Genomic DNA, 25,000 nt, shown 5'->3' with positions numbered 1-25,000 from the left:
TATATATATATATATATATATATATATATATATATATACACATATATATATATAGTATATATATATATATATACCATATATGTATGTATATATATATATATATATATATATATATATATATATATATATACATATATATATATATATATATGATATGTGTGTGTGTGCGGCATTACACCAGGAATGAATTTTCGTAAGTATAACGCACATACATAAGAAAACTCTACACTATATATATATATATATATATATATATATATATATATATATATATATATATATGTATATATATTACATATATATATATATATATATATAAATATATATATATATATATATAGTTTTTATGTATAATATATATATTTTCCAAGAAAACCAACACGTCCGGGGTATACATCGGATTATTTTGTCTTGGCTAGGCTTCTCCATGAGCCGCACAACAACCTTGCAGATGACAAGGAGGCAACCATCAGCTTTTGCAGGAACCAAACCTAAATTCCTCCAAGTACGAAAAATCATATATATAACGTAAGAGAAAAAATCCATTAATACTTTCTTTCAGGCCGGTGAATACCCATGATTTTTCGTAGGCAATCCTTCCGCATTTTTAGCCGTAATACATCTCTCTCTCTCTCTCTCTCTCTCTCTCTCTCTCTCTCTCTCTCTCTCTCTCTCTCTTTTCAGCAGGGCGTAGGAACCTCTCTATTTGGCTCTTGGGCTTTATTGTGACAACCTTATCTAAAATAAGGATAAATCGAGAAAGTTTATGAAGGCATTCTGGTTATTATATATATATATATATATCTATATATATAATATATATATATATATATTATAATATGTATATATATATATAAATATATATATATATATATAATATATATATAATAATATATATATATATATATATGGGCTCCCTTTATTGTATATTATATATATATATATATATATATATATATATATATATATATATATATATATATAATATATATATATAAAAGAGAGCCCATAAAAACGCCAAAATATAGAGTATTTTCTCTCTATATTTTGGCGTTTTTATGGGCTCCTTTTGTTAGATGGAATTCTGTTATAACACAACATTTTTACTAGTCACATATATATGTGTGTGTGTACTTGTTTAAAGTCCTAGTTTCATCCATCTTTTACCGTGGATTTAAGGATATATATATATATATATATATATATATATATATATATATATATATATATATATATATATATATTAATCTCTTTTTCTCTTCAACTAATTAAAAAATTAAACCAAAGCGCCCGTGTAAATGATTACGAAAAGATTTTTTAAAACTTTTCTACTTATAGATTCATTTCCTTACTTCACCATCATCGGCAATTCAGAATTAAGATCAAGTATCAAAATTTAATAGGTAAATCAGCAAGAAAGAGAGAGAGAGAGAGAGAGAGAGAGAGAGAGAGAGAGAGAGAGAGAGAGAGAGAGAAAATAAAAAATGTGTACTGGGCCACATTGGTGACGTCATATTGATTTCTTATGAATCCTTTTTAAAAGATTTTTTCTGTATTTTACCATCAAGAAGTCACAAACGATCTTCTAAAGTAGTATTTAATTCCTCTATCATATGCATGGATGTAAATGGTTATATATACAATATAAATGTTTCAACAAGAATACCCTCTTTGTTTGTATATAAAAAAATGAAGCAAGAAAGAAATAAAGACCACTGCCATCCACTGGACGTTTCCAATAATAAGCCCACTAGCCTAACAACGGACATTTTCTAAGACCTCCTTATTGTAATGGAATTCTTTCTTCTTTTGGGAAGACGTTGTTTGGAGTTTGTATTAATCCACAACCGCTGAGGCTATTAAACAGTAGCTATTGGTATCTCTTGGTCTGAAAACATTCGTATAACAAAGCAAATGTAGATTTAAAAGCTTCATTCCACATTTGCTTAAATCAGTTTATTGGCAATAATGCCATCATTATCATTATCATTATTATATGCTACCTTTAAAACAATTCGTAAAAAAAAGCAAATGTAGATTTAAAATAATTTTATGCAGTCAAGGTCTGTATATCACTCGTCCCCTCAGATCATTTTATTAGCAAAAGCGTCGATATTATTATTATCATCATTATTATCACTAATTTAGTTGTATCTCTCAGTCATTAAATGTAAGCATTAGACAAACAAATAGGAAGGTATTCAACTTATTAAAACATTAAAGAGGAATCTTGAACTTTACTTTAATAATTCACCCTGCTTTACCAAGCCATCGAATAATTATGAAGTACAATGACAATATATACCTTTCGCGAAGAGGACTCAACCAATTGAATTAATTTACAGTATATTTATTCAGACTGTTTATGAATTACGAGAACAAGTAGACTCAACCAACTGAATTAATTTAATGTTATGAATTTATTCTACAATTCAGCATTACCACCACCATTTCTCTCTCTCTCTCTCTCTCTCTCTCTCTCTCTCTCTCTCTCTCTCTCTCTCTCTCTCTCAGCAGACTCCAATACATTTGCATTAGCCCAATCTGCAACCTCTCGGGTATTTGTTGAAATCCCAAGCTGAGACTTCATGCATTATCCAAACAATTCCATTAATGCACAGCTTCCCGATTGGCGTTGATACGTCTCTCAGTCTAGCCTGTCATCTTGACGTCTTTCAGCCAAGCCTGTCATCTTGACGCCTCTCAGTCTAGCTCAGTCTAGCCTGTCATCTGGACATTTCTCAGATCTAGCTCAATCTACCCTGTCATCTTGACATTTCTCAGTCTTGCCTGTCATCAACACGTTTCTCAGTCTAGCTCAGTCTAGCCTGTCATCTTGACATTTCTCAGTCTAGCTTGTCATCAAGACGTTTCTCAGTCTAGCTCAGTCTGGCCTTTCATCTTGACCTTTCTCAGTCTAGCCTGTCATCAAGACGTTTCTCAGTCTAGCTCAGTCTAGCCTGTCATCTTGACATTTCTCAGATATCCGGTCATTCAGACGTTTCTCAGTCTAGCTCAGTCTAGCCTGTCATTTTGACATTTGACAGTCTAGCCATTAATCAAGATGTTTCTCAGTCTAGCCTATCATCTTGACGTCTCTCAGTCTAGCTTGTCATCTTGACATTTCTCAGTCTAGCCTGTCATCTTGACGTCTCTCAGTCTAGCCTGTCATCTTGACGTCTCTCAGTCTAGCGTGTCATCTTGACGTCTCTCAGTCTAAGGCTATCATCTTGACGTTTTTCAGTCTAGCCTGTCATCTGGACGACTCTCAGTCTAGCCTGTCATCTGGACATCTCTCAGTCTAGCCTGTCATCTTGACATTTCTCAGTCTAGCCTGTCATCTGGACGTCTCTCAGTCTAGCAGATGTTTTTTCAGTCTAGCCTGTCATCTTGACGTTTCTAGTCTAGCCTATCATCTTGCAAGGGTCATTTCTGGGGAAATCTTGTCATTGTCATCACTGGCCTCACTCAACCAGCTTGAAATCTTGTCGTGTTCATCCATCCCTTTGTGCAGTTTAGCGGAGGTAACAAAGGGTTGTTCCAGCTTTCTGTTTTGATTGTGTTAAGAGTTTGGTGCAGGGTACAGAGAGTGGATTACGAGTCCTACTTGATGTTGTCTTAAATGTTAAGAATTTCCGCAACGTAGAGCATTTCTACATTCGTGATCTTATGAATTATCTTTATTCGTATTGGAAAATAGTTTTCTGTTTATGTTACTAAAAAGTTATTTGAACCTTTTTCTTCGGTATTTTCGATGACTTTCTTCTATATGAAATTTTAAAAGATTTTCGGAGATTTGGTTACAGTCCAGAGATATGAGAATATTAAAATTTTTACGTCTATCAAAATAATTTCGTACAATCATTTAAGAATAATTTGCATGTTTACCAATAAGGATATGAAAATAAAGACTCTGCGATCTTTCAAGAAGTATTTACTATACACAAGTCACTTCCATTATTATTTCCATTTTCTAACAGTTATTGGTCACTAGAATAAATAAGTCTTTTACTAAAAAATGAAATAGCTCAGTGCTCAAAAGTAGGGCTATGCAAATCTTGCAGAATCTTGAAGTGTACGTGTTGAAGAGATAAATTCCTATCTACTTAAAAGCAAAAAATATATGATACCTGAAAAAATAAAATCATGCAAACTGGAACCTTCCGAAAAGCGGTCAGGCAGCTGCCATCTCTCTGTCTCCCACTCACTATAGTATATGGGTCAGTCTGTCTGTCTCGCAAGGTTACTGAATACAGTGCTCCTTGGGCAGTGCAAATTAGATCACAGAAAGTTTCCTTACAACGTCTCCCTGACTTTGGTCTCTTCTTGCATTGGTGTCTAACTCTCTGAACTTTCCTTATCGCTCGTTTGAGGACAGATCTCTTGGGTTGTGAATTTTAAGTCTACAGATGTGGATCAGTGGTGTCTTTCAATCATCTTACGGCTACTCTTTGCCTAAATGTTCCTACAGATAGACTTACGTACAGATCTGTATATATTATATGCATATATATACATATACATATACATATATTTACATGTGTGTGTTTAATATTTATCTATCTATTTATCTATCTATCTATCTATCTATCTATCTATATATATATATATATATATATATATATAGATATATATATATATATATATATATATATATATACTATATATATATATATATATATATATATAATATAGATATATAGTATACCACACCATCATATATATACTATATATATATATATATATATATATATATATATATATACATATGTTATTTATTTATGCATAAATAAAACACACACACACACACACACACACACACCACACATATATATATATAATATATATATATATATATATATATATATATATATATATATATATATATATATACATATGTTATTTATGCATATATTAAATGTATATATACAATGTATACTATATATCTATACTTTCTATACAATATACAAATGTTATAATATTACAAATATATTTAAAGTTTATATATATGTAATATACTATAAATATAGAAATAGATATATATAGTATCATAGTATCATCTATTATATATATATATATATATATATATAGTATATACATAATATTATATCATAATATATTTATAATATAATATATGTTATTTATGGCATTATATAAATTGTTATATACACAATGTATACTATATATCTATACTTCTATACAATATACAAATGTTAAATATTATACAATATATATACATATTATATACTTATAGTTATTACATTATATATAAAACTTTATGTGTACAACTGAATCACGAAAGTTTGGAACTTGATAAATGCATAAATAAAGTTATAAGCCACGAAGTCAAATGAAACACTTGAGTAGCTCTAGTGTTTCATTTTCTTTCGTGGCTTATAACTTTTTTTATATATGAATATATGTATATACATATATATGCATACATATATATGTATGTATGTATATTTCAGTTTCCTCCTTTACAGTAGCCCAAATAATATGCTCAGTTTGAATTTCATTTGCATAGTTCCTTTGTACGTTTTTGGTCTTTTTTTTTTTAAGAATATTTTCCCCCTCTGCCCTTCTGCGCTACCTATATTATTTTTCAGGTGAGCTTAAAGTAACACTTTAGTTTTCTATTTTAGTATGTCCGTTTATATATAAAAAAGCAAAAATGGTAAATGACTTATTTAACGAATTCTCTTCTGATAGGAAATATATTTTCTTTACTCGAGTATCGCGTTTTCGTGTATTTTCCAGAACATTGATTCCTCGACTCTTATTTCTTTGTTATCATTCAATAGATAGTTAATAAAGGGCTTCACTGAAACACTTGCGTAAGTCCTTAAGCCATATAATATGAGAAAATGATCAATATAGAAGTCATACACAGGAGGAGCAGTGAACAGTGGCGGGCTACGGACGTAAACTAATTGCAGTAATACCAGATGAAGACAATAATGAAAGCGCGCCACACAAAATGATATAAATGCTACATAACATTCCCTTTGCTCCAATAAATGATGAATGATTCCATTTACATCTTCCTAACACAACATGTATGCTAAATGTGTATTAGAAAAACAGGTACATATTAATGATAATGATAAGCATACGTTTAAGTAAATCATTATAATGATGATCCGTCAGTATTAACATGAAAAATTTCTAAGACGGAACTGAACTTTTTCCTTCATCTTCCAGTCAATTTTCTCAAGTCGAGCTATCGACTTTAGAACCGATGTTTTTTAAAGTTAGATTTGAGTTACCAAATAACTGGTCAAGACAATAAACAAGTAAAACGAATTTTTCTGCGCAACGTATAATGCTGCATGAGCCGCAGCCCATGAAACTCTCTTCCTCGGCCCGGTGGTGAGCTGTCCTATAGGTTGCCAGACGCACGATCATGGCTGATTTTAACTGTAAATGAATTAGAAACTACTAAGGCTAAAGGGCTGCAATTTGGTATGTTTAACGATTGGACGGTGGATGATCAATATACCAATTTGCAGCCCTCTAGCCTCAGTAGTTTTCAAGATCTAAGGGCGGACAGTAAAAGTCCGGAAGGACAGACAAATGCCCATCTCAATAGTTTTCTTTTGTGGAAAACGAAAATCCATCAAAGTAAATGAATAAATATCCTTTTCTGAAGAGACTGTAATCACGACACAGAATTTGGGCGTAAAAAGGTAATTCGTTACGAAGACCAAAGGCATGATTGGATGTTTACAGAAAGTCTTTGCAACATTACAAAATCAAAAAAGCTCCCTCGGAAAGTTTGCAGAATTTGTAACAAAACAAGACTTGTTTTTCTTATTTTTTTCTAGAGTACACAAACAAGCTCCGTCGAAATGTACGCAGACTTTGTAAGGAAGCAAGACTTTTTTTTCTTTATTTCTTTTTAGAGGCAGCAAGTCTCTGAATTGGTTTTTAGTGGTCGGATCTACCAAAAACGGAAAGTTAAATTACAAATGCAGCTTAGTACTTTAATCAGTACTCCGTCTATTCTAGCCACTTTTCCTTAATAAAAATGAAAATAATTCAAAATAAGAGCAGAAGTTTTATGTTTGATCGGTGTACTTAAACAAAGACCCTCTATAATATAGGCCTACCTTGCCTCTCGTCATCCTTTTGTTTTGTTATAATATAGGCCTTGCTTGCATCTCTTCATTTATTTTGTTTTGTTATAGTATAGTCCTAGCTTGCCTCTCGTCATTCTTTTATTATGTTATAATATAGGCCTAGCTTGCCTCTCTTTATTCTTTTGTTTTGCTATAATATAGGACTAGGCTGCCTCTCGTCATTCTTTTGTTTTGTTAAAATATGGGCCTACATTGCTTCTCTTCATTCTTTTGTTTTGTTATAATATAGGCCTAGTTTCCCTCTCATCATTCATTAGTTATGTTATAATATAGGCTTAGCTTGCCTCCCGTCCTTTTTTTATTTGTTACGCAAGATACTGTAATTATTAGATTAAACTGACCTGAAGAAGATACAGACTGACTTAATTAAGTGTGATCTGGAAGCCCATTATCTGCAGACAACAGGATCAGACCCGACTTCCTCTCGGAGTACGTAATCTAAATTGCGATTTGAAAAATAGCCACTAATTCGAATTCGACTGACACCGGAAAAATCGCCTACGGGGAAAAAGAAACCCGGGCCGCCTCAAAGTTAACTAATTAACTAAAGAAAACAAGACTCCATTAATCATGTCTGAGACTGGTAAACTTAATACAGATAATTGGAATGATTAATTGGCGACTCTTTGACGGAGTTCGCGATTGCTAATGAAGGCTTCAGATTCTACCCCGGTGGGAAAAGTATTCTACAGCCTGGAATTGGTTAATTGATAACACGTGGACCCTTTGTGTCGGGCTCGTAACTGCCTTACAAATAAGCGCGCAAGCGCGCATAGGTGTGATTAAGGGCTAAAAATTGTCCAATTTTTATAAAAAAAAAATAATGGGAAATGAATACACTTCATTATGTAAGGTATCATTTTTAGCCCTAAATCTCTACATATAAACAAGTCATTTTTCTGTCTATGGTATTCTAAATTTAAATGTGGGTTGGAAATGTGCTACATCATTTGACGTTTGTAATTCAAACAACCCGAGATACGTAACATTTATTTTCATTCCTTTATCCCCTCTGAAAATTGGGTCTCTCTCTCTCTCTCTCTCTCTCTCTCTCTCTCTATTACCTATTATCCTTTCTTCTCTCTCCTTCTCTCTGACACCTATTGTCATCGTCCTCTCCCCTCTCTCTCTTTTTCTGTTACCTAATATCATCGCTCCCACACGCCTCTCTCTCTCTCTCTCTCTCTCTCTCTCTCTCTCTCTCTCTCTCTCTCTGTTTTATTAGCAACCTCACCCTTTGTAACCTTTAAAAAAAAATCAAGTTGTAGCAAAAGCAAAATATTACTCGTGGATTTTCCGCAGAAAAACTCTCGCAGATTCGCGAGGGGAAATTTTAAGCATTGCATATTATAACTCTCGCAATGATGTCTGCATGAATTTTAACTTGCAGGGGTTTACTTACACTGCATTTCCGGGTGAATTTCGTAACTGAATTCATCTCTTTTATAAGTATTTCTTAACTGAAAGCGTATTTGGATGCATTTATTGGAATCCATGAACGGGAAATGTGCTACAACTTGATTTTTTAAAAAGTTACAAAGGGTGAGGTTGCAAATAAAACAGAGAGAGAGAGAGAGAGAGAGAGAGAGAGAGAGAGAGAGAGAGAGAGAGAGAGAGAGAGAGAGGGGCGTGTGGGAGCGATGATATTGGGCAACAGAAAGAGAAAGGATGATAATAGGTAACAGAAAAATCTCTGTCGAATCATCAAGAAATTGTAATTGACAAACAAACATAACCGTACTTCAGTAGCTAAATATTTAGCCATTATCAGTTCCATACGGCTAATCATTCTAAACAGGATTTCTTTAGACACACAGACCCTACCATTGGGAACTTATTTCGGGGAAGTGGGACTTTGAGCGACGTCATGAAACCAAGGAAGAACAAAATCCAGAAAAAGAGAAGAAGAAGAATAATATATGTATGCCTCCGAACTGGACCATGAAATGTAACGGAGTTCTGAATTCAGTACCAGTTTTTCGTGAAATATAGATTTAGCCAGAGTGTGCGGTACATTCAAGAAAAGAATGAATTCATTTCACGCAAGAAATATCTGGAGGTTATGAACTTCATGCTACGGCATCATAAAAAAGAGCAAAAAGTTGATATAGGGGAGTGGAAGGTAAAATTAAGAATTTTCCAATTGACATTCTACTTAATCATATCTGTTTTCAGAGGAAACCTGTAGAGTTTCCAATTTCCCTTCTAAAAAAATAGTGACAAAGAAGGATGAGAAGATGGTGGATCAACAAAAGATCTAAATCAAGATGTATTAGTAAACTTTAGCATGCATGAGGAGAGTGATTAAGAAAACGAAAGTCTGAGAGATATTGCATAGAAAACGTGAAATGGGAAACATTTCATAATACCCTGACAACATCAACAGACATGTTCTCACATCGAAGCTCAAGGTGAGTTCACAAAGAGGAATAATAAATATGCCGGCATTTACTTGTAACAGAGCTTGTTACAAGACTTTGAAGAGAGCATTAGAGAGATGTCAAGAGTAATTATAAAAGTTCTGAAGTCAAGCAGGGACATTAATTAGAGACTATTTATCAATTTTAGGTAGTTGTAATATCTTGTATCCTAACTCCACCTCTAGTTTCCACCCTACTTAGGCTATGCATCCGAGCAGAACTGTGTAGAGGACGCAATCTGTCAGCAGTATTCAAATATTCTGAGTTTAATCAACGTTGGACGTCAGCGTTAGCTATGATATTATTTTTTTCCCCATGAATATGCTTTCACCATTTCGCCATAGTTTCACAACAGGTTTTCATGTATGGAAATGAAACCCATTTTCCTGATGAACTTTCGTAGTTTCAATAAGGATTCCTTGTAACTAGATTTGATTAATCAAAGTGCTCACTGCATCGTATACTCGTTAGGCTGTCGGTCTACTACTATGAGATTCAGGGTCTCTGTAACACGGTTTTTTGGACTTTGCTCCTTGTCAAAGCATCGGATGTAGCTGAAAGTTGACATATGTATATTTTACAACCACACACAAATTTTGTCAGCATTATCAATAACCTAAACCCGATAGTTTTAATTTTTATAGAGTAAAAATGATCTAGCCGACGCCATGGCCAATGATTACAAGCCAAGAGTCGAAAAACATTCATTACGTAAGCAAGGTAAACAAACACCATTTGACTAAATGTTGCCCCGCCCATCCACCAGACAGAAATTCCATCGGCTCTGAAACCAAAAGACTTTATGAATGGCGGAACGATACATAGATGTGGGTGGGGTATCAGCGTTAGCATAGTAATACTACTATAGCAGTAGTGCCGCAACAGTATAGCAGTAATATACATGAATTAAACGTTTAGGCCAACTGCTGGGATCCTTGAGGATCATTTAGCACTTCTTACAACTACTCGAGAAATTAGTTTTTATAGCCAGAAGTTGAATTTTCTAATCCAACAATGCCCATGGTAGCCTTCAGTGTTATCCTGAATTATAACGAGGCGAAAGTGGGTGGAGCCTCATGAAGTCACCATTCGGACGATAATTATTGGTGAAGGTTTAAAGCCAATATACGGTACCAGCTATTTTTTTTTCAGTAAATAGGTAGATAGCCAATAAATAAAAATTGCTTGACATTGGATATAGCAGTTATCAAATCAAGCTTGTCTACTATGTTTTTGGTAATTACCAACTATTCCCTACATCTTGTCAATCTGATTGTGACCTATAAAGTAGACTGTAATTTCTTTGGAAACTTATTTTGGGAGTTAGACTAATAATCAAAGCGTTTTTGTATTTATTAACATATTTTGTTGGTTTGTTCATTATGACAATTATCAGTGGAGAGGTTCTAGATTTCATAAAGGTGTACTGCTTTGCTTGTATTCAAATTTGTATGTCATTGTTGCCAGAGGTTTAGCCTTCGTTACGTATAGCCAATCATCCATCGAGAAAGAGGGAAGAAATGATGTCATAAGTTACGTAACGGGTGCGTTCGAAACCTTTTCTCTGAGTAAGTTGGCCCGTCTTCAAAAAAGGTCACTTTTACATTATAAGTACCAAGAAGAATAGAAATAGGCCCTCTAAGAATTGAAGGGAGATTAACGAATGAAAAAAAGGAAATTTGCAACATACTGGCAGAACGATATAAGAGAGAATTCACCCCTAGAATAGATAATGAAGATAATGATATAGAAGTAAGGGATGAAAATAGTGAATATTTAGCTGACATAGATATTAATGAAGCTGATATTGTGCAGGCTATTAATGAAATTAAAAATGGAGCTGCTGCAGGGCCTGATGGAATTCCTGCTATTTTGTTAAAGAAAGTAGTTCATTCTATCGCAAAGCCACTTGCAATATTATTAAGACAAAGTGTAGATACAGGCAAGATTTATGATGAGCACAAATTAGCATATATTACCCCTACTTTCAAAAGTGGATCAAGACTAGAGGCAAGTAATTATAGGCCTGTGAGTCTAACATCACATATTATGAAAGTGTATGAAAGGGTAATGAAGAAAAATATTATGAAACATTTAATAAAAAATAATTTGTTTAATAAAGGACAACATGGTTTCGTACCCGGAAAAAGTACACAAACCCAACTGTTAGTCCACCGTGAGAACATATTCAAAAATATGAAAAGCGGAAATGAAACAGATGTGGTTTATTTAGACTTTGCAAAAGCTTTTGATAAAGTAGACCATAGTATATTAGCGAAGAAAATTAGAAAACACAATATCGTGGATAAAGTAGGAAGATGGTTAAAAGAATTTTTACACAACAGAAAACAGATAGTTATTGCAAACGACGAGAAATCGGATGAAGCCAAGGTAATATCCGGTGTGCCAACAAGGTACGGTGTTAGCTGCAATACTGTTTGTTATTATGAATTGAAGACATAGACAATAATGTTAAGGATTCGGTAGTGAGTAGTTTCGCAGATGACACAAGAATAAGTAGAGAAATTACTTGTGATGAAGATAGGAAACGCTCTACAAAGAGACCTTAACAAAGTATATGATTGGGCAGAGGTAAATAGGATGGTATTTAACTCTGATAAATTTGAATCAATAAATTATGGAGACAGAGAAAGAAAGCTATATGCATATAAGGGACCTAATAATGAGACAATCACATATAAGGAAGCAGTTAAAGACCTTGGTGTGATGATGAATAGGAACATGTTATGCAATGATCAAATAGCAACTCTGTTGGCAAAATGTAAAGCAAAAATGGGAATGTTGTTACGGCACTTCAAAACCATAAAAAAGCTGAACACATGATTATGCTTTATAAAACATGATGTTTCGTAGTCCACTTGAATATTGCAATATGATATGGTACCCACACTATCAAAAGGATATTGCACAAATAGAGAGTGTACAAAGGTCCTTTACAGCTAGAATAGAAGAAGTTAAAGACCTTGACTACTGGGAAAGACTACAATTCTTAAAATTATATAGTCTAGAAAGGAGAAGAGAACGCTACATGATAATTCAGGCATGGAAACAGATAGAAGGAATAGCAGAAAATATCATGGAACTAAAAATATCAGAAAGAGCAAGCAGAGGTAGATTAATAGTGCCCAAAACTATACCAGGAAAAATAAGGAAAGCACACAGGACATTAATCCACTACGCACCAGCATCGATAATGCAGCGTCTATTCAATGCGTTGCCAGCTCATCTGAGGAATATATCAGGAGTGAGCGTAGATGTGTTTAAGAATAAGCTCGACAAATATCTAAACTGCATCCCAGACCATCCAAGATTGGAAGATGCAAAATATACCGGAAGATGTACTAGCAACTCTCTGGTAGACATTAGAGGTGCCTCACACTGAGGGACCTGGGGCAACCCGAACAAGATGTAAGGTCTGTAAGGTCTGTAAGGTACCTATTACTATCACCTTCTCTCTCTCTCTCTCTCTCTCTCTCTCTCTCTCTCTCTCTCTCTCTCCGTCGATGCCATCAGGGTACTACATCTCTAAGGATTATTTATTCTTTATTTGTGACACTGCAAATATTAATCCTCTGGACTTAATAGGTACAGTACATTACCTGTTATTACCTCTTCATAGTCCACCGCCACAAGGACGATATAGGCAGAACACTACCTGTAACTTATTCCTGATAAAACTATAAAATTCTAAAAGGATCGGAAATGCCTGGCTTTAACTCTTCAACAAGAAAAACAGCAATCGTCCAAATATATAGGATATTAGGTACTGACTCACATCTAAGTAAGAAGTCCCTTTAGGGTTGATATTTAGCCACAAAAATAAAATATATAAAAAAAAATCCTCTCTATTTCCAAACGTTCACTTTGACGTTATACTTCCATTTCCCAGACGCAAAACTCAAGTTTGCTTACACACAAAAAATAAAATGCTCATCATAAAGACTAAAATTCGCATTGCTTCATCCCTGGCTGTGAGTTTTTTTGTTTTTAACGATATCTTTCCTCTCAAAGACAACAACAACTTTTCGCGTAGCAACTTCCTCTCAATTTAGCTTTTGCGTAAATTGTAAACCGCAGCAGCTAACGTCCGCAGGCTTTTGCCTCCCCTCACATACTCACCGATTATTAAGCATTTTGTGCTTGACTTTTTCTATTCGTTATTCCACTTTCTTTTATTCCTTTGTTTAGAATCTAGGCATTTCTTTTATTCCTTTGTTTAGAATCAGCAAATACTTAATATATCTATTAAGTATTTGCTGAAACAATATCAAATACAATTAATCGAAAAATATTATTAATTTTTAAAAAATATATAATATTTGACATGTCACATCTTAGTAACCAAACGAAAAGTGAATAAATATGAAAGCTTCATTATAAATATCCATGGGTATTCATAGTGTATAATGGACATCCGTAGATTTCAGTCATAACCGTAATGACATCAGTTTCGTCAAGACGACGAAAGATCAGATTGCAATATGCGTTGACGTCTGCGAATTTTGTGCTAAAAATCTTCAAAGAGATTCTATAACGTTTGTTCTCTGTGCAGAAAAAACGTTTGATGGAAAAACAGGACCGGAACAGTACCTGTCACAGATGTGTGGCGAATCGTATCATCAATTTTGACTCGAAAGAAACAGAAGATTTTCCTTTCAGGAAATAGGCAGTTTTTTTTCTTTCTTTCTTTTTTTGGATGGGGGGCGGGCGAGCCTTCTGTCATAAAACTGACACATCCTACTTCACCCCCCACTCTCTCTCTCTCTCTCACTTTCCGGTACATTAAGCTCCCTTAATGTGATTCTGGATTTTGTATTTTTTAACGACGTTTTCATACTTTTTATCGTTGGAAATGGATTGCACTTTGGTATTCGAAAGGTATTAAAAATAAGAGCTTATATATATATATATATAGTATATATATATATATACTATATATATATATATATATATATATATATATATATATATGCTGTAGTGTGTGGGCTGTAGCATATATATATACACATATATATATGCTATATACTATATATATATATATATATATATATATATATATATAATATATATATATCTATATATATATATACATGTGTGTATTCACAAATATATATCTATATATATATATATATTAATTATATATATATATTTATATTATATATACATATATTTATATCTTCTATATATGTATAGAAAACACCAAGAAATATAAAAAAAAAAATCTAAAAATATAAAGGTGCGTGTATACATTCACATTAACCCTTTTATGCATCTTCACTGAATGTACGAAACGTGGCAAATTTGTAGGAAAAAAAAAAAGGTTAAATTTAGATCTGAACGAACGCCCAAATTCTCTGTAGAACAACCGACGCGAATCCTGGAAAAAAAAAATAAAATAAAATAAAAAAGCAAAGCAGTGCATTCTCGGTCCATTAAACTCCCTGGAATTAATTAGCTCGGACTCACTTTTCCTTCTCTTCTGATGTTAATGAACATATTCTCGACCCCTTTTATGCCTCCGCTCATAAACAGGAAAAGTTTATGTAGCATTACCGTTCATATGCCAACATTGCCAGCGGGATTTTTTGGCGCGGAAAATTAACATTTCGTAAAGCTGAGCTTAGGTCTCCTTTCGTTTCAGCAGAGAGAGAGAGAGAGAGAGAGAGAGAGAGAGAGAGAGAGAGAGAGATAGATTCAGGGAGAGAAAGAGAGGCCTAGAGAGAGGCAGAGATAGAGACAGAGAGAGATTCAGGAAGAGAAAGAGAGAATGAGAGACAGAGACAGAGACAGAGAGACAGAGAGAGAGAGATTCAAGGAGAGAAAGAGAAGCAGAGACAGAGACAGAGAAGGAGAGATTCAGGGAGAGATAGAGATGCCGAAAGAGAGAGAGAGAGACTTTTAGGTGACGGCATTTAATTTTAAATTCTATTTATTCCTTCGTAATATTGCTCTGTTGAGCAATTTAACTTTCCATTTTGTAACTCTTTAAATAGGTGTATAGCTTAATCGTATGAACTCAAGTAACCATGGAAAATATGTTTTTGCAATATCTATGCTACTTTGGCTTCCATCAGCGCAAATTATTACACTTCTTCATTTTTTCCCCTTAATAAACAAAACATATATACTTAAATTAGTTTGCAATAGAACCACTAATGTCTATGTGACCCAGCTGCGTAGTCAGTTTCCTGGGGAGAAGGACACCTCGCTTCCATTATCTATATTACCATCTCTGAGCTTTTGGGAACATCTGAACGCTCTCCATCGGAAAGTGAACAATGCTTTTCATGGAACTCACTGGCGTTACTTAGGGAATTGGACGATACTCCATAAATTGCCTATGTACTAGTTTTTGTAATAGCGTAGGGGAATACTCTCTGTGGTGTTCGATATACCTTGACGAATTGCACAGTGAGCGTCTCAGTTGCGTGGTCGGTATGGTGTTGACGTGTCATCTCGATGGCCGCGAGTTCGATTCTCAGGTATTCTACTGAGGGGTGAGAGATGTGTAATTCTGGTGATAGAATTCACTCTCTACGTGGTTCGGAAGTCACGTAAAGCCGTTGGTCCCGTTGCTAAATAACCACTGGTTCCATGCAACGAAAAAACACCATACAAAGAAATGCACAGTAATGTGATAATAATTTTGTGGCGATTTGCATTCATCTGTTACTATTTACTGAAAAATTGGTGGATCTTTCTAGGAAACTGAATCGGCTTTCACTAAAATATAAGTCAACTTGATCTTTATAATCATTATGGTGGGCGCCATCCCATGGAAATATGAATTATAGGCAGTTCAGAAAGCGAGTCGAATTTTTCGTAATGTTTTCATTTTTTAGAATTGCTACTAATGTAGATTTCTGGTGTCTTAACTACTTATTTGTTTTTCATCTGCAATGCTCGATCATTAGACTCTACGAATCTTTCATTTAGAGAATGAAAGAATCAGGAGCTTCTTAAAGATTCTAGAGAATTGTGCAAAGAATTTACATATTTGTGTACATATTTACATATATGGGTGTATGTGTGTATTTATGTGTATGCATAAATATATGAATATATATATTATATATATATATATATTATACATATATATATATATATATATATGTGTGTGTGTGTGTGTATTTATGTGCATGTATATATAAATATATGACTATATGTATGTATATATATGTGTATGCATACAAATATTAATATATATATATATATATGTGTGTGTGTGTGTGTGTGCGTGTGTGTGTATCTACAACGCAGTCACGTTTTTATACTACTAACACGCATACGAACGAAGAAAAGCATACGCGAAAATATATCTACTATGAGATTCAGGGTCTCTGTAACACGGTTTTTTGGACTTTGCTCCTTGTCAAAGCATCGGATGTAGCTGAAAGTTGACATAAGTATATTTTACAACAACACACAAATTTTGTCAGCATTATCAATAACCTAAACACGATAGTTTTAATTTTTATAGAGTAAAAATGATCTTGCCGACGCCATGGCCAATGATTACGAGCCAAGAGTCGAAAAACATTTATTACGTAAGCAAGGTAAACAAAGACCTTTTGACTAAATGTTGCCCCGCCCATCCACCATACAGAAACTCCATCGACTCTGAAACCCAAAGACTTTATGAATGGCGGAACGATACATAGGTGTGGGTGGGGTATCAGTGTTAGCGTAGAAATACTACTGTAGCATAGTGCCGCAAACAGTATAGCAGTATACATAAATTAAACGTTTAGGCCAACTGCTGGGATCCTTGAGGATAATTTAGCACTTCTTACAACTACTCAAGAAATTAGTTTTTATAGCCAGAAGTTAAATTTTCTAATCCAACAATGCCTATGGTAGCCTTCAGTGTTATCCTGAATTATAACGAGGCGAAAGTGGGTGGAGCCTCATGAAGTCATCATTCTGACGATAATTATTGGTGAGGGTTTAAAGCCAATATACGGTACTGGCTATTTTTTTTTCAGTAAATAGGTAGATAGCCAATAAATAAAAATTGCTTGACATTGGGTATAGCAGTTATCAAATCAAGCTTGTCTACCATGTTTTTGATAATTACCAACTATTCCCTACATCTTGTCAATCTGATTGTGACCTATAAAGTAGACTGTAATTTCTTTGGAAACTTATTTTGGGAGTTAGACTAATAATCGAAGTTTTTTTGTATTTGTTAACATATTTTGTTGGTTTGTTTATTATGACGATTATCAGTGGAGAGGTTCCAGAGTTCATAAAGGTGTACTGCTTTGCTTGTATTTAAATTTGTGTCATTGTTGCCAGAGGTTTAGCCTTCGTTACGTATAGCCAATCATCCATCGAGAAAGCGGGAAGAAATGATGTCATAAGTTACGTAACGAGTGCGTTCGAAACCTTTTCTCTGAGTAAGTTGGCCCGTCTTCAAAAAAAGTCACTTTTACATTATAAGTACCAAATTTATTCAACCTACGTAGTGCAGAATATACTCAAAATTTATGTGTTGATATAATATGTATTCTGAATAAGCGTTATATTTATGAAATGCATAGATAAAAAGTTATTGCGAAAAAACCGTGTTACAGAGGCCCTGAATCTCATAGTAGGTCAGCTTGACGCTGCTTTGAGAACTTCCAGGTCTAAATATCTGTTTAGGAGTCGTGAAAGGACGCTTAATGACGTGGGAAGATGTCAAACAAGGTCGTGCCTAATTAGCCCTGCAGTTTCCTCGTTGGCTATTTAGGCAGGAATGGACCTTCCCCAAGTCACTCGCTGGACTTGATGCTTGGGTGACCTTAGCTCTCTCCTCTCTCTCTCTCTCTCTCCTCTCTCTCTCTCTCTGTTTACTAGAAGTTTAGCTTGCTATCGAAACGAATGCCATTTTATTTAGATGCTCGTCTACCTATTTTTGGACTAAAATGTGTAGTGTTTCCATTAGATGCTTAGGTACTATCGACAAGAAAATTGAAAATACAGTTTTCTGAAATCTTCGGACACCTATTGCTTAATAATACCACACCTGGCAACTCTAGAAAAGGGGCGGAGCTTCAAAGTCCTCGTGTTTTCATTACATGTTTAGGTACCTTATCAAAATATTTCTTATCGAAAAGTGCTAGTTTGTTTTTCGACTAAAATGTGTTGTATTTCAATACATGTTTAGGTACCTTAGATCATGTATCTGTTTTTCGACTAAAAGGTGTAGTATTTTTATCAACTGCTTAAGTACCTTATCAAGACATTTTTTTTATCAAAAATTACCGTTTTGTTTAGAAGCTCATGTATACCTGTACCTGTTTTTCGACTAAAAGGTGCAGTATTTTCATTAAATGCTTAGGTACCTTGTCAAGATTTTTTTATCAAAAAGTAATATTTTGTTTAGTCATGTACCAGTTTTTTTCGACTAAAATGTGTTGTATTTTCATTAAATGTCCAGGTGCCTTATCAAGATTTTTCCTAATAAAAAATTACTATTTTATAAATGCCCACATAGTACCTTTTTTATCAACTGAATTGTGTAGTATTTTTCAAATTCTTAGGTATCTTGTCAAGATTTTTTTGTTATCAAAATGTAATATTTTATTTAAATGCTCATGCACCTCTTTACAGAAAGTCTTTGCAACATTGCAACATCAAACAAGTTCCCTCGGAAAGTTTGCAGAATTTGTAACGAAACAAGACTTGTTTATCTTCTTATTTTTTTTCTGGAGTACACAAACAAGCTCCGTGGAAATGCATGCAGACTTTGTAAGGAAACAAGACCCTTAATTTTTTTTCTTTTTTTTTTTTTTGGTTAGAGGCAGCAGGTCTCTGAATTGGTTTTTGGTGGTCGGATCTACCAAAAACGGTAAGTTAAATCACAAATTCAGTTCAGTACTTTAATCAGTACTCCGTCTATTTTAGCCACTTTTCCTTAAAAATGAAAATAATTCAAAATAAGAGAAGTTTTATGTTCGATCGGTGTACTTAAACAAAGACCCTAAATTCTCGTTCATGCTTTATAATATAGACCTACCTTGCCTCTCGTCACTCTTTTGCTTTGTTATTATATAGGCCTAGCTTGCCTCTTTATTTTGTTTTGTTATAGTATAGTCCTAGCTTGCCTCTCGTCATTCTTTTGTTATTATAATATAGACCTAGCTTGCCTCTCTTCATTCTTTTGTTTTGGTATACTATAGGCCTAGCTTGCCTCTCGTCATTCTTTTGTTTTGTTAAAATATAGGCCTACATTACCTCTCTTCATTCTTTTGTTTTGTTATAATATAGGCCTAGTTTGCCTCTCATCATTCATTAATTATGTTATAATATAAGCTAAGCTTCCCTCTCGTAATTTTTTTTGTTTTGTTGCGCAAGATACTGTAATTATTAGATTAAACTTGCCTGAAGAAGATACAGACTAACTTAATTACGTGTGATCTGGAAGCCCATTATCTGCAGACAACAGGATCAGACCCGACTTCCTCTCGGAGTAGTAATCTAAATTTGTTGCGATTTGAAAACTAGCCACTAATTCGAATTCGACTGACACCGGAAAAATCGCCTACGATGAAAAAGAAACCCGGGCCGCCTCAAAGTTAACTAATTAACTAACGAAAACAAGACTCCATTAATCATGTCTGAGACTGGTAAACTTAATACAGATAATTGGAATGATGAATTGGCGACTCTTTGACGGAGTTCGCGATTGCTAATGAAGGCTTCAGATTCTACCCCGGTGGGAAAAGTATTCTATAGCCTGGAATTGGTTAATTGATAACACGTGGACCCTTTGTGTCGGGCTCGTAACCGCCTTACAAATAAGCGCGCAAGCGCGCATAGGTGTGATTGAGGGCTAAAAGTTGTACAATTTTTTTTTTCTTTAAGAACCAGATGAATTGTGTTCGCATGAATTTAAATGTTAGGTCTTTATAAAAAAAATTAATGGGAAATAAATACACTTCTTTATGTAATGTATCATTTTTAGCCCCTAAATCTCTACATATAAACAAGCAATTTTTCTATCTAGTGGTATTTCAAATTAAAATGGGGTTGAAAATGTATTACATCATCGGACGATTGTAATTCAAATAACCCGAGATACGTAACATTTATTTTTATTCCTTTATCCCCTCTAAAAATAGGGCCTTTCTCTCTATCTCTCTCTCTCTCTCTCTCTCGCTTTCTATTACCTACTATTATCCTATCTCCTCTCTCCTTCTCTCTGATACCTATTATCATCGGCCCCTCCCCCAAACCTCTCTCTCTCGCTTTCTATTACCTACTATTATCCTTCCTTCTCTCTCCTTCTCTCTGATACCTATTATCATCGGCCTCTCTCTCTCTCTCTCTCTCTCTCTCTCTCTCTCTCTCTCTCTGTTACCTAATATCATAGCTCCCACACCTCTCTCTCTCTCTCTCTCTCTCTCTCTCTCTCTGTTTTATTAGCAACCTCACCCTTTGTAACCTTTAAAAAAAATCAAGTTGTAGCAAAGCAAAATATTACTCGTGGATTTTCCGGAGAAAAAATCTCGCAGATTCGCGAGGGGGAATTTTAAGCACATTGCATATTTCAACTCTCGCAATGATGTCTGCATGAATTTTAATTCGCAGGGGTTTACTTGCACTGCATTTCCGGGTGAATTTCGTAACTGAATTCATCTCTTTTATAAGTATTTCTTAACTGTAAGCGTATTTGGATGCATTTATTGGAATCCATGAACGGGAAATGTGCTACAACTTGATTTTTTTTTAAGTTTACAAAGGGTGAGGTTGCTAATAAAACAAAACAGAGAGAGAGAGAGAGAGAGAGAGAGAGAGAGAGAGAGAGAGAGAGAGAGAGAGAGAGGCGTGTGGGAGCGATGATATTAGGTAACAGAAAGAGAAAGGATGATAATAGGTAACAGAAAAATCTCTGACGAATCATCAAGAAATTGTAATTGACTAACAAACATAACCGTACTTCAGTAACTAAATATTTAACCAGTATCAATTCCTTACGGCTAATATTTGAAAACAGGATTTCTTTACACACGGAGAACCAATCCATTGGGAACTTATTTCGGGGAAGTGGGACTTTGAACGACGTCATGAAGCCAGGGAAGAAAATAATCCAGAAAAAGAGAGGAAGAATAAAAGCGTGATTTTAGTTGTAAGTGAACGAAAGGGCGGCCTATCTGTGAGGAAATTATTCATAATTCATGTGGAACTGAGGCAGCCAAAGGATTCCATTCTTGACACGAAAAACGGAAAGAGAAAATATTGCCAGCAACCTTCAGCATTCAGAAGTAGTATATGTATGCCTCTGAACTGGACCATGAAATGTAACCGAGATCTGAATTCAGTACCAGTTTTTCGTGAGATGTAAATTTAGGCAGAGTTGTTGGGTACCTTCCAGAAAAGAATGAATTCATTTCACGCAAGAAATATCAGGAGAGTGGAAAGTAAAATTAAGAATTTTCCAATGGACATTCAACTTGATCATACCTGTTTTCAGAGGAAACCTGTAGTTAACAATTTCCTTTTTAAAGAAATAGTGACAAAGAAGGATGAGAAGATGGAGGATCAACAAAAGATCTAAATCAAGATGTATTAGCAAATTTAGGATGCATGTGGAGAGTGATTAAGAAAACGAAAGTCTGAGAGATATTGCATAGAAAACGTGAAATGTGAAACATTTCATAATGCCCTGACAACATCAACAGACATGTTCTCACATCAAAGCTCAAGGTGAGTTCACAAAGAGGAATAATAAATATGCCGGCATTTACTTGTAACAGAGCTTGTTACAAGACTTAGAAGAGGGCATTAGAGAGACGTCAAGAGTAATTATAAAAGTTCTGAAGTCAAGCAGGAATATTAATTAGAGACTATTTATCAATTTTAGGTAGTTGTAATATCTTGTATCCTAACTCCATCTCTAGTTTCAACCGTACTTAGGCTATGCATCCGAGCATAACTGTGTAGAGGACGCAATCTGTCAGCAGTATTCAAATATTCTGAGTTTAATTAACGTTGGACGTCAGCGTTAGCTATGATATTATTTTTTCCCCATGTATATGCTTTCACCATTTCGCCATGGTTTCACAACAGGCTTGCATGTAGAAAAACGAAGTGCCATCACCTTGTAATATCATATTACAACAATTCTTACAAACAGACCTCAAAGGTATAACAACTGCGGCCCTTTGCCAGCCTTAATTAAACGGAATATATCGTAGCACATTCACTACATTCTCTACAATTAAGTACTCGAAAGGCTTTAGAGCTTCGCATCGCTATTGAGTACAAAGCAAGGTTGAAACAATGAAATGATTTAAGAAACATTACCACAAATCATTTCCCTGTGGCATGATGAACTAGAGCGGTGTAATTAACCGTGGTATATCATTCTCTCCAACAAATAAGAGGCTTAACCTATCGTTTGGGTCAATTTCTGGACTATGTAACGCTTCGCTTTTAATAAAAATGAAAGAAAAAAAAACGAAAAAATAAAAGAGGGACGCTTTAGAATATTGGAATTTTCAACTCGAACTAGCAAGAACTTTCTCCCTGGTGTGATTCTTCGTGATTTTGCGGACATGTATGTATGTATGTATGTATGAATGTATGTATGTATGTATGTATGTATGTATGTACTACTTACATACATACATACGCACATACATATATACATACATACATGTCCGCAAAATCACGAAGAATCACACCAGGGAAAAAGCTCTTGCCATTTCGAGTTGAAAATTCCAATATTTTAAGGCGTCCATCTTTTATTTTTCCGTTTCTTTATGTACTTTTTATTTTTTCCTATTTTTCATTGTGTTTCTGTCTACGCTCAGGTCGACAGGGTCCTCCTTTGTTGGTTTCGCTTTGCTGTCACGGGGGTTTTTATCTTTCGCAAAAATAAAAAAAAAAGAAAAACAGAAAAAAAGGGAGAATTCTGACGCGAGCGAGAAGTGACTCTTTCCTTCCTTTTAGAGTCAGGGCCTTCTCTCTCTCTCTCTCTCTCTCTCTCTCTCTCTCTCTCTCTCTTACCAATTTATGCACAGTGTTTATTCCCCGAAGATTTTCGGAGTTGCTTTTAGAAGAATTGTGATGCATTTTTAGAAAAAGTTTACGAAATATGAGGTCGGATGTATAAATAACAGTCAATAAATAATGCGTAATGAGGAAGAAATAGGCATATAAAGTTCACATAGGCAGGATGTATGTTCCACCTGTCCCGAGAGATATATTTGAAAGACGCGTCCCTCAGGACAGAGATGGAACATACATCCTGCCTATGTGAACTCTCTCTCTCGAGAGTGAGAATTTCCAGCCCTGTGATTGGCTTATCAACAGCCAATCAGGAGCGTCGTAAGGGACTGGCCTAGGCACCAGATGCACGGGTGATGTGAATCTACTAAAGGAAGGATTAGCTTTAATATTCAGGAGACACGAAATTTGCGAACAATACATATTTGTCTTGGTGTTTGACCCTTAGCTGATGAACCTTCTTTGAAGGCCTATGAAACAGCAAATGCTGAAGTGGTTTTCTTTGCTTAGGGTTCATCGACGATTAATCAATCAAAGTATGAATTTGGCTGCGTGATTTGGAGTATGTTTAGTTATGTGTTTTGGCTGTTGGTTTCTTCTCCGAAGCTTTTTCCTAGCAGTAAAAAACCTTAATGTACCATTAACCTGAAACGCGTATTCTTAAGAGCCATACTGATGGCTTAACTTCTCGCATTCACAAGTTTAATTATTATTATTATTATTATTATTATTATTATTATTTTGGTCTATCACAGTCCTCCAGTTCTACTGGGTATCATTTATAGTGTGGGGTTCCGGGTTGCATCCTGCCTCTTTAGGAGTGCATCACTTTTCTTACTATGTGTGCTGTTTCTAGGAGCACACTCCTCTGCATGAGTCCTGGAGCTACTTCGGCCTCTAGTCTTTCCAGATTCCCTTTCGGGGATCTTTGGATCGGGCCTAGTATTTCTATGATTTTGGGTACAATTATTATTATTATTATTATTATTTCAACAGATAAAACCTATTATCCTGAAACAAACTTACATAGGATGTTGGTTCCAACCTCCCACCGCAGACCCCACACTGCAGCAATAACTGAGCCAGTGAATTATTATCGCCCTGGGGAAGGCACAAACCCGCGACATCTAAGTGGCATTCCACGACACTAGCCACCATACCGGTGGACCAGCTAATTATATATAATTACTTCTTCATGTACAGCTTTCAACCTGTTGGGATTCGAACCCACCATTCAGCATTACCACCATCATTCTCTCTCTCTCTCTCTCTCTCTCTCTCTCTCTCTCGGCAGACTCCTATACATTTGCATTAGCGCAATCTGCAACCTCTCGGGTATTTGTTGAAATCCCAAGCTGAGATTTCATGCATTATCCAAATAATTCCATTAATGCACAGCTTCCCGATTGACGTTGATAC

The sequence above is a fragment of the Macrobrachium nipponense genome, chromosome 32, assembly GCF_015104395.2.
Source record: "Macrobrachium nipponense isolate FS-2020 chromosome 32, ASM1510439v2, whole genome shotgun sequence".
Classification (NCBI taxonomy): domain Eukaryota; kingdom Metazoa; phylum Arthropoda; class Malacostraca; order Decapoda; family Palaemonidae; genus Macrobrachium; species Macrobrachium nipponense.
Note: the sequence above shows the minus strand (reverse complement) of the source record.